Source organism: Lipotes vexillifer, unplaced genomic scaffold (genome assembly GCF_000442215.2).
Source record: "Lipotes vexillifer unplaced genomic scaffold, Lipotes_vexillifer_v1.1 scaffold155, whole genome shotgun sequence".
In the NCBI taxonomy this organism is placed as follows: domain Eukaryota; kingdom Metazoa; phylum Chordata; class Mammalia; order Artiodactyla; family Lipotidae; genus Lipotes; species Lipotes vexillifer.
The window spans coordinates 2110449-2121994 of NW_006779813.1; positions in this window are offsets into that span (position 1 = coordinate 2110449).

Genomic DNA, 11546 nt, shown 5'->3' on the forward strand with positions numbered 1-11546 from the left:
CTTTCCCTGCATTTGAGGTTGAGAAGCAGTGTCAAAAATCTAAACAACTTCTTTTATTACTCAGTTTAAGTGGTATTGTTTAAACACTTAACTGTATAAATATGTGGCTGATATTACTGCAAACACCAGTCAGAGCTAATATAGATATTATTTTCAGACACTCCTCACTTGAATAATGTTCTTTATCTAGCTACATTTCACTCCATATTAGTAGAAAATGAATTATGAAGAAACTTGGGGTCAAATATACAAATCTATTTTAGCTTTAAAAAGGTGAAAATGTAACTTGTATATGATCCAATTTAATAGCTGAAAACAGTAGTTTTATATTGGATATGGGCCCTAGAAACCTTCAATGTGCTTATATCTTTATTTCTTTAATTTAAAAATAAATTTTTATTTATTTTATTTTTGTTTGCAGTGGGTCTTCATTGCTGCACGCAGGCTTTCTCTATTTGCGGTGAGCAGGGCTACTCTTCATTGTGATGTGGTGGCTTCTCTTGTTGAGAAGCCCGGGCTCTAGGCACATGGGCTTCAGTAGTTATGGCACGTGGGCTCAGTAGTTGTGGCTCATGGGCTCTAGAGTGCAGGCTCAGTAGTTGTGGTGCATGGGCTTAGCTACTCTGTGGCATGTGGGATCTCCCCAGACCAGGGTTCAAACCTGTGTCCCCTGCATTGGCAAGCAGATTCTTAACCACTGCACCACCAGGGAAGCCCTATACTTTTAAATCAAATGTAAACCATTAGGATTTGCCAAGATCAAAAATTTAAGAGACCTGTAAGGCCCTGGACATTTTGGACATTTTTCTCACCCTGAGTCATGCTAGTTCACATGTCCAAGTTTGAAAGGACTTTGAATTACTGATTTTTTCCCACTCTCTTTCAGACTTTAGTTTGGTCCAAATTGGCTTGGAATCTAACTTGGTGCAGTTGAAAAATAGGCTTAAGAATAAACTCTACACTGGTAAAAAATATTTTTCACATTCAATAAATTTTTAAGCATTTGGAATTTCAAGTCTGAGGTTTGACTTTATTTGAATTTTGAGTTTAGACACTCAAATTTTGACATGAACTTATGTACAGTTTTGATTTTTTCATTGAAAATCCATAATTAAAAAAGAAAGAGAACTCATAATAAATGTTAAAAAGAAATTTTCAATAGAAAAAAATTAATCTAAATTTTCCATTAGAAATGCTTTCTAAGAGAATTTGAGAGTGAAGAGAACATTAATAATAAGACATGATAGGTGATTTCAACACATATTTAAAGTGTATATGAAGAGCTGTCATTTTGATAAATGGTTTGACTTGATGGCAAGACCTCTTATTCCAAAGTTGAAAATCAAGGTGTGGCAGTGGATGTGTCATTGAATACTGTCTGGACAGTAAAGGCTATTAATCTCTTATTAATACAATTTCACTGCAAAGAACTTTTAAATTTTTATTGTTTAAGAGAAAGCAGGGTACTTCAGTTAACCCATGGGGAATGTCATTCCTGCTATGATTGTTTTTATTTTTTAAAATTATTTTAAAAGTTTTATAGTTTACTAAAATAACAGAAATTTACTGTAAAAAACCCCAAACAATTCAGAATGAAATAAAGAACAAAAATTTGAGTTCCCTCACCTCTCATTAGTTTTCTAGGAGAGGCTTTATTAATTTATTGTCATGAGTTCTCACAGTTGTTGAATGCAGTTAACACATAGTATAAAAATATGTGAAAATATGATCTTTTTCTGGTGGACTAGGAGAGGACAGACAGAATAATTAGATCTTCTCTGTCCAGGCTAACTGTGTCTCTGTTTGAATTAAATTTGCTGAAATTGTTTGAAGAAGGTTTCCCTAATCAGTTTTGCCCTCCACCTTATTCCACCAAGTTTTAGTATTTCCTCTAGTGTAGAGAGGCAATTCTGAAATAATTTTCTGGATGATGCATATTACAGACACATTGGGAAGAGAAATTTTTGATTGATTCAAACTTTACTATACTTACAATTTCTACTTGAACGACTGAGTAAATTCACATATGGACCAATAAGTTCTTACTGGGATGTTCATGATTCCAAAATGAATTATATAATAAGTATAAATGTACACTGTTACTTATCTCTAGAGAAAGAAACTCAAGCTGCCTCGAAAGTAGTGAGAACAGCTTAACCGAATTAGTTGTTGGGCAAAAGACAATATGAAATTTCCAAAGAAAAATAGTTAACGACCTCTCTCACTGCCAAATTTGTGAGCAGATGGGCAGAACCTAGCATGTGCCTCTGGAAAGACATTCAAAACTCTTCTAAAAGGTTTATAAATCTTAGAAAATGCTGCTTCTATTCATAGTAAGTCGCCTCACTCTAATAGCCTTTGAGTTTCTAGTTCGTAGGCTGGCCACTAATCAGACACAATTATAACATATAACCCTGCCTGCCCAAAGTAATCCACGAATAACCTGATCTGGAGGCTCGCAGCCCATGGCACTTCCTTCCCAGGCTTCTTGCTTGCACTATGAATCTTTTTTTTTTTGCCCTAATACTTCACCGTATCTTTTCTATTATTTCAGTAATAATAGAATACTGTTCTTATTCCTATTCTCTGCCCTGCTTTCCCCCAATATTCCTATTCTTCTCCAGTATCTGTAGTCTTCTGATTCCCATTGCTTTTGTTTATTCGCTTTGTTCTACTGTATCTATGCATTCCTCAATTCACCACCACTCCATTAGTATTTGTCACTTGGACTGTGGTTTCTCCTGGGTTTAGCCAGTTTCACACCTGCAACTCTGTATCTACTTTGTTTTATCATGGCTATCCTTGCCCTATATGTTCCCCTCTTTTAATCTTGCTGACAGCCGTTCATAATACCATCATCCATGGTCTATGGTCCCTGTGTCCCAATATAAAAAATGTCTGTATACATACACATACATGAATAGTTGAACTTTTATAAACACATATGTATTTTTCATAAATGTTCTTAATGCAGTCTGTCTTTTCTTTGTTTCCCCTTGGTTCCTTCTCTTTCCTTCCCTCTTCCCCCCATTAGACTTATTAAACTTTTGCTCACCATGTGCAGAGTAGCCATATTAACAAGCTGGTTTTATCGGTGCTTAACAATTGCATGCATGCATACATATAATATACACACACATGCATACAGAACACCGGAAGTTGCATGGGATTTTCTGATCCAGACTTAGATGTTACACAGCATCACTTCTTTTGTATTCTATTGGTTGAAAGAGTCATAAGTCCATCTATGTAGATCTCACCTCCTGATGGAAGAGATATCAACAACCTTTGGAGCCATGTTTTAAACAACCACTGTTTGTACTCTGGTCACAAATTATTTTCATTTCTTCCACACACAAAATAATTCATCCCCTCTCAAGATCAATCCCTCTTTCTCCTGCTCATGTTTCATCCTATTATAACATCTAGTTCAGGCTTGTTGATATCCAGAATCTTATTGTCTAAACTAGCTCTAGAGAGAAGAGTTTCTTGAGATATAGTTCCTTGGGTTCAGCTCTGTGAATACCATCCTTCTTGATCTGAAGATCTGTAACCTAAAGAAAGAAGCTGTCTGCTCCCACACACTGATATAAAATGGTGGAATAGACTGGATAACTGCCAGACACTCCCATGCAAAAAGGGGAAACAGAAGGCATAGCAGTCACTGATCTTTACATCTGAAATATGGCTGGGCAGTATTGCTGATTTTCAAATTAGGGATCAATAGCGTTTCCTGGGACTAATTCTCCGTGGATTTGGAGTTGTCCTCAGAATCTTGTTTTTATACTGTGATTAATCCTTCCTTTCTCTAAGAAATGGCCCAAGATACAGCTGTAGTTTTCTCAGTCAAAGGCTTCCCTTCGTTTGGTACTGTTGGTGTCCATTTCAGTCCAAGTTGATATACTTTCTTCAAAACCCGTAAAAGCGGGCTTCCGTGGTGGCGCAGCGGTTTAGCGTCCGCTTGCCGAGGCAGGAGATACGGGTTCGTACTCCGGTCCGCGAAAATACCACACGGCGCGGAGCGGCTGGGCCCTTGAGCTATGGCCGGTGAGCCTGCGCGTCCGGAGCCTATGCTCCGCAATGGGAGACGCCATAACAGTAAGAGGCCCACGTACAGAATAAAAAAAGGTCAACCCAAAGGGAATGTGCTTTATCCATGCCATATAATATACATCTAAAAGAAGAGAGTGAGCGATTTCTTGCATTCTACCTGAAGATCTCCTTAGCCAGACCCATTATTTTATGAGGTACATTTCTATTTCCTTGTTACTGCAAGCAATAGTTTTGCTAAACTTTCTTGCTACAGAACAAGGATCTCCTTTCCTACAGCTTTCAATAATGTTTTTCTCAATTACCTTTAAGCTCTCACTGACAATTTCTTCAAGGGCCATTGGACTCTTGACAGTGATTTCCTCAAGGCCCTTCTAGCTTTTACTCATCACCTGGTTTGCAGGCCCAAAGTTAATGTACATGTTTTAGGGATTTGTTGTGGTTTTCAGCAGTATCCCACTTCCAGGTAACAAATTCTGTTTTAGTTGCTACTGCTGTATAACAAATTACCCCACAGATTTAGCAGCTTAAAAGAGTCCTTTTTGTCTTGCTTACAGTTTTGTGGCTCAGTAATTCAGAAAGGGCTTAGAGGGGCAGTTCTTACTTGGGGTCTCTCATGCAGTTGTTGCCAGATATCAGCTGGGGATACAGTTGTCTGAAAGCCCAGTTGGGCTGGATGTCCAAGATGCCTCAGTTGTATGGCTAGCAATTGATGTCACTTGCTCACTGGTAGCTCAGCTGAAGCTTTTGACGTGCCTTTCCAGCGTGATGGAAATAGACTGCTATAATGGCGTTTGTCTTCTTCCGGAGAGTAGCCCTTTCAAGAGGGCTGGAAAGACGCTCTATGCCCTTTTCTCACTTGAAGGTCACATCACTTACACCTTATTCTATTGGCTGAAGCAATCATAAGCCTTTCTGGTTTCAAGGGGATGGAACATAGACCCCACCTTTCGATAAGAGAAGTGTCAAGCAATTTGGGGACCGTGTGTTACATCTACCATACTAGAGTAAACATATCAACAAATTAACCTTGACAGTCTGTTTATTTACTAATTTGATAGCAGAGTAAACTGCTCATCTGAACAATGTCCTACATGCCAGGATGATGAAATTATTTCTGCACCTAATCCAAATGTGGTCAGTATAGCAGTCCATCTTTTCTTCTAACCACAGGACTACTGAAAAAAACTGGCTGTAAAATATTAGACTCAGCATCTTGGCAAAAGAAAACAGGGCTCTCAACAAGGCATATCTGGTGACAAAAACAATTTTCAGAACTTTATCTTTTGATTTAGACATGTGGTTTACCCAATCTTTTTTTTCTTAGTTTATTGAATAACTGCAAGGGGCACACCTAGACTCTGCCAGTTTTTCTCATGTGGTGATGATGGGGTTTCAGGCAGCTCCTGCAGGATAACGTCTTGGCTTGGCTAGTAAGTAAGTTATATATGTGTTTTACAGAGATAAACAGCTAAATCAGAAGAATGCACATTTGAGTTTTCCTTGCTGGGAAAACGACTGGGGTCCACCATAAACAGCTATCTACGAAGCACATCAAGACTGTCATTAAATCCAGAGGCGATGCTTGAGAAGCTTACAGGGGAACTAGTGGCTTTCAACCTGAATGGGAAAGGTTTATGCAATGTTACAACGATACTGTACTTTCTCATTATGGTGGTTGGCATCACAGTTGCTTAGATTGGCACAGTGCCTTCACATACGGGGTAGAATTGCAGAACATCCAGAGTATTAAGTCATTAAGTTAATGTGGTATCAGAGAGGAATTCGAAGTGCTGAAAATTATTTCACATAAGATAAAGATAAAAAGAAATCAGAGTTCCCTCGTCATTAATCTTCTCATACTCTTATCTCCATTCGGGTTGGTCTTGTTCTTTCCTGGTGGTCTGGTGACTTCTCCCCGCTCTGCCTGCTGGCACTCCTCCCATTCTCTTTCTTGAAATACTGAATCTTCTAATTCTTCCCCACATTGTTAAACTTTACAAAAAGTTAGAGAGAGCGCTCCTTTCACCTTCTCAGCTTAGGACTGAAACATGAATTTCCTCTGATTACACTGCCTTCCTCAAACCCATCAGGAGGGGAGACTGTACATTACCCTCTCCCCCAAACCTGAGGTTAGAAGATTGAGCCAGATTTCTCCCAGCTCTCTTACTTGACCTCTGTATGATATTGGCATGAATATTTAACTTCTCCTTTTTTGAAACTCTCAGTTCTCTTGACTCCCAATGCAGTAGTATTCTCTTTTATTATACCGTTTCCCCGAGATTTTCTGTGTTGGTCCCTGCTCTTTGCCCTGCCCTCTTGAAGGGATTGGTATTCTCCTGAGTTTTTCCTTGTCTAAAACTATGTCCATAATCTTCAACTTTCTATATCTCTTCACCTCTTGCTTCCCCAGTACACTTACTCCTTTTCTGCAGTCTTTATTCTAGTTAATGGTGTATCTGTCCACTTGACTACAAAACTGAAAGCCTCAGGGTTCAGTTAGTGACCACATATAGCAGATGCTACCTCTAAAATATTTTCTTGATTAAACTTCCATCATTCAATAACTACCATTGTTTTAGTTCAGACATCATCTTCTCTAATTTGATTTTAAGATGCTCTTACTTGATTTCACTGCCTGCAGACTCTTTTACCACCAATCCATTCTCCAAACTGAAACCATAGTGATTTTTCTGCTACATAGGTAGAACTGTTATTTTCTGTTTTTAAAAGTCCCTGCCAGTTCTCTGTCTTCTGAAGGATTTAATCCATTAAGCCAGCCTATCTTTCCAGTTTTGTATTCTTCTTTTTCTTCCTAGCTTAATAGACAGCTTTCCAGTTCTTTAATATTTTTTTTATTTTTGACAAAAGAACTATTTTTCAGTTGAAGTATAGTTGCTGTACAATATTATATGTTACAGGTGTACAATACAGTGATTCACAATTTTTAAAGGTTATACTCCATTTATAGTTATTATAAAATATTGACTATATTCTGTGTTGTATAGTATAACCTTAGAGCTTATTTTATGCATAGTAGTTTGTACCTCTTAATCTCCTACCCCTATACTGCTCTCTCTCCTCCCCTCTCCCCACTGGTAACCATCACCTCACTCTCTATATACGTGAGTCTGCTTCTTTCTGTTATATTAACTAGCTTGTATTTTTTTAGGTTCCACATATAAGTGATATCATATAGTATCTGCTTTTCTGTCTGACTTATTTCACTTAGCATAATGCCCTCCTAGTCCATCCATGTTGCTGCAAATGGCAAAATTTCATTCTTTTTTATGGCTGAGTTATACTCCATAGTATATGTGTACCACATCTCTTTTATCCATTCATCTGTTGATGGACACTTGGGCTCCTTCCATGTCTTGGCAATTGTAAATAACGCTGCTATGAACATTGGGGTGCATGTATCTTTTTGAATTAGTGTTTTTGTTTTTCTTGGATATATACCCAGGAATGGAATTGTTGGGTCATATGGTAGTTCTATTCTGAGTTTTTTGAGAAACCTCCATACTGTTTTCCACAGTGGCTGCACCAATTTACTTTGCCACCAACAGTGCACAAGTGTTCCTTTTTCTCCATATCCTCGCCAATATTTGTTGTTTGTGGTCTTTTCGATGATAGCCATTCTGACAGGTGTAAGGTGTGACAGGTATCTCATTGTGGTTTTAATTTTCACTTCCCTGATGATTAGTGATGTTGAGCATCTTTTCATGTGTCTGTTGACCATCTGCATTTCCTCTTTGAAAAAGTGTCTATTCCGTTCTGCCCATTTTTAAATTGGGTTGTTTTTTGGCTGTTGAGTCGTATGAGCTGTTTATATATTTTAGATATTAACCCCTTATTGGTCATATTGTTTGCAAATATTTTCTTTAAATAGTTCTTTAAAACAGTTCTTTAAAATAGAACATGACAAGTTCTTTCAAACTTCTTGTATACAGACTCTATGTTCCTAATATCTTAAATGTTTTCCATCTTCCTTCCTCTGAGAAACAATCCTTTTCAAGACATGGTTCAAACATTATCTCTTTTATTGAGTTTTTTCTACTATAGTACCTAGGGAATTGAATGGAATAAACAATATTTATTGAGTGTTAGGTATTCACCAAAGCATTTTGCCAAGTATTTAAAAATTGTTATTTCACTGAATCCTCTCAATAACTCATACATAATTACTGTTACCTCTTTGTAGATGAATAAACTAGGCCGTAGAAGGAATGGATAATAACTTCATTAAAACATGCATTTACTGAGGGCAGGGATTGTGTCCATTTAGTTCTGTGGCCTTCAGCACTGGCCAACAATTGTAAGCGTTGAGTAAATATTCACTGAAGGAAGAAGAATGGAAGGCTATTCCATAGAACATGAACTGCAAAGAGGAAAAATATCTGTAATAGAAGTTCTTAGAATAATGGGGGTTGTTGTAACATGGTATAGGAAATGGGAGGAGAGACCGAGGAGAGGAAATGTTTTTTTCTAAAAGGAAATTTAATATTTGAGCTCAAGGCAGTAACACTTTAATGTTGATAATCATGGGGATATATAGACACAAGAATTAGAAAAGAATTGCTCTATGCCTACAATAATTTGTGGAATGTGCCATCTGATTACGTACCACATGAGAACCAGATAACAATGACTACAATAAGACACTCAACCACTTATATTTTTCCAAGCCAACATTATTTCTTAGTATGTTAAAAAACAAAATTATACGATTTGGGTTTTTGCTTCTTTAGTTTATCTTATCACATTATTCACAATTGAGTCAAGCTCTTCAAAGCCTAATACGTAGGAATATTTATTCTGCTGTATTTCTGGAAATAGTTTAAAAATCCTTTAAAGCTTTTCTTTTTTGATTAGGTATTTATTAAAGTTGACTTAACTAATATTTGAGATTTATGTAACTTTGCTTTGGATTAAATTGTAACATTTACAAAGTTCCAAGTGGATCAACATTTTAAAAGAATTAGAACATGCAAGTATTAAATCATAAGTGAATATTGAAAGGGAAAAAAAAAGAAGTGCAAAGTAAACATGAAACTTGAAGGCAAACCAGTAGTATTTGTCATGTAAGACTTATTCCATATTTTTTTATAGAATACCTCAAAATAGGTCAAAAACTCTTGGAAGTTTAGATTGGGATTTTGAGAACATTCTAGTCCAAACCTCTGATTGTAACGTGAGCAAATGAGGTACAGAAGGGTAAGTGACTTATTACAGTCAAGGACAAAGCAGAATTAGAGCCAGTGACTATCACCCAACATATTTCTAAGTCCTTGATTTCTCTTTATTTTCACCGTTGTCTATCAAATGAATGAATTATCAATGGAGGAGTGAAACCATCTAGCTGATGGCATCAGAGTGTTGGCAGCTAGTGTGGTTTGTTAAGGAAGGAGTGATTCACTTAAACTGTGTCTCCATCACCTTCCCTAGAATGGGCCCCTTGAGGTCTAACATTGCAGAGTTAGAAGCATAAAATGTGATAAATACCCTGCAAATATAATTTGAGCCTCTAACATAAGGAGTTACAAGAAACATAACTTAGAAAGAGGCAATTAGGAAGGATGTGCTTATCTTAGGTTTTCCCAGATTATATATAACCTTGCATTTTAGTATAAAACTGCCAAAGCCAGTAACAGCTTGGTTTATTTTGTGGGGGAGGGAAGAGTGGACATTCAGACACATCAATTAAGGAAGAAATTCTTGCTTAAGAATTATCTTTATGGCTCATAATTGTAAGCTGTTCTATATTCTCTATTTATTAAATAAAAATGATTATTCATGGACTATTCAGTCCTTTTCATGCTCCAGTCTTCAATTTTACTCCAAAGGGTAGAAGGATCTGCTTTAACTCAGGAGGTTTTTGAAGATTTCCAGAACCGGGGTCCTTGCATTTCTCCCACTAGTACTTATCCAAAGCTGAGGTATCCGGCTCAGGGCTTTTTGAGAGAAAGCCCTTTGATTGTCCTGCATTTGGCCAGCTTCCAGCTTTGCTGCATGATGATTAAGTGTGCTTTTACCCAAAAAAGTTCAGAAAAGCTTAAATTATTCTTGAAAAACAGAAAGTCTTATCAGACTTTATACACAATTTAAAGCCCAGATAATGACCAGCTTTTCCTACCTCTAGGCAGACACTGCTACAGAGACTAATCACCAACTGCAAGGAAGAGATACAGATCTAAAGCACAGAAGTGCAACACACAGGGCTGATGCCTTCGCCAGGTACCATGGTACTTCTTTATCTAGTGACATTTCCTGTTCTCTCCTCCAACCTTTGCAAATAGGCAGATATTTATTTGATTTTTTATTAAGCCAAATCTGGGACCTTATACTTTCCTTATGAAGGAAAGCTAGCTATGGTACATTAGATTTTGCTCTCCACTTTGTTCAAACCCGTACGAGGACTCTGATAAACACCAGGAAAGATTAGTACAGTGAAAGAATTAAATAAAGTTCAGGTACAAAGTAGAGGATTAGGGAAAAAAGAGACTCAATTTAGGAGATGATGAAACTTGGTTCCTACATTTCTTTGAAGTACAAAGTATATATTGTTTTATGGAGTAAATTATAAGTCACTGTCTATTTCACTGCTTATAATAAAAAGCCCCATATTTTAGTTATTTTTTACAGTAGAGAACTGAAAACCACTTTCTGATATTCTTCCAGTCTGCCAAATCAGGTCATTTCCCTGTAGCTTTCTTTACTTTCTTACACCCAACTTGGTTCAACCTTCTTTTTTTTTTTTTTATTTGTAGGACTGACATTCTGGAGCCCAGCTGAGAAGAGAACTTTCCACAGCTCTGAATGGACACTCAGTTTCTTGGCTTCCACTAAACTACTCAGTCAGTTGCAAGTAGACAAAACACCTTGGCAGCCCCAAGCTTGATTTTGCTTGGAACCTGCTTGATCAATGCTGGCTGAACCTGAGCTGCCCTCGTGGTTTACTCTTGGAGTTGGTAGCTGAACCTCAATTGACTCACCCACTGTTATATACCAATCCTTTATCCTCCCTCAGTATTGTCCCAGAGTCAGTAAGATTCATTTGGTTATTCATTTACTGGTCTAATATGCACCAGCTGCTAAGAGATATAAAATGAATGCAATGGATGTGGTCCTGCTCTTTGGAACTGAAGATCTGTTTGGGAGTACAGATAACTAAACAGGCAATTACACAGCTCTGTGTGCTGGGAAAAAGGAAGAACATTGTGTTATGTAGTCACCGAGGGAGGTTGCTTAATCCGACTATGAAGCTCACGGGAGGCTTTCCAGAAAAGGTAGCGTGTAAAGTGAGAGCTATAGGATGAGTTGGAGTTAGTCAAGAGAAACCTGGAGAGAGTGCTTCAGGCAGAGAAACCAGCCTGAGTCAAAATCTCGAGAAGGGAGGGCATGATGTATCTCAGGAAAAGAAAGTAATTCAACATCAGTGGATCATAGAATGTGTGTGTTTTGTAGGAGGTGGAGGAGCTGGGAGACAGGGTGGG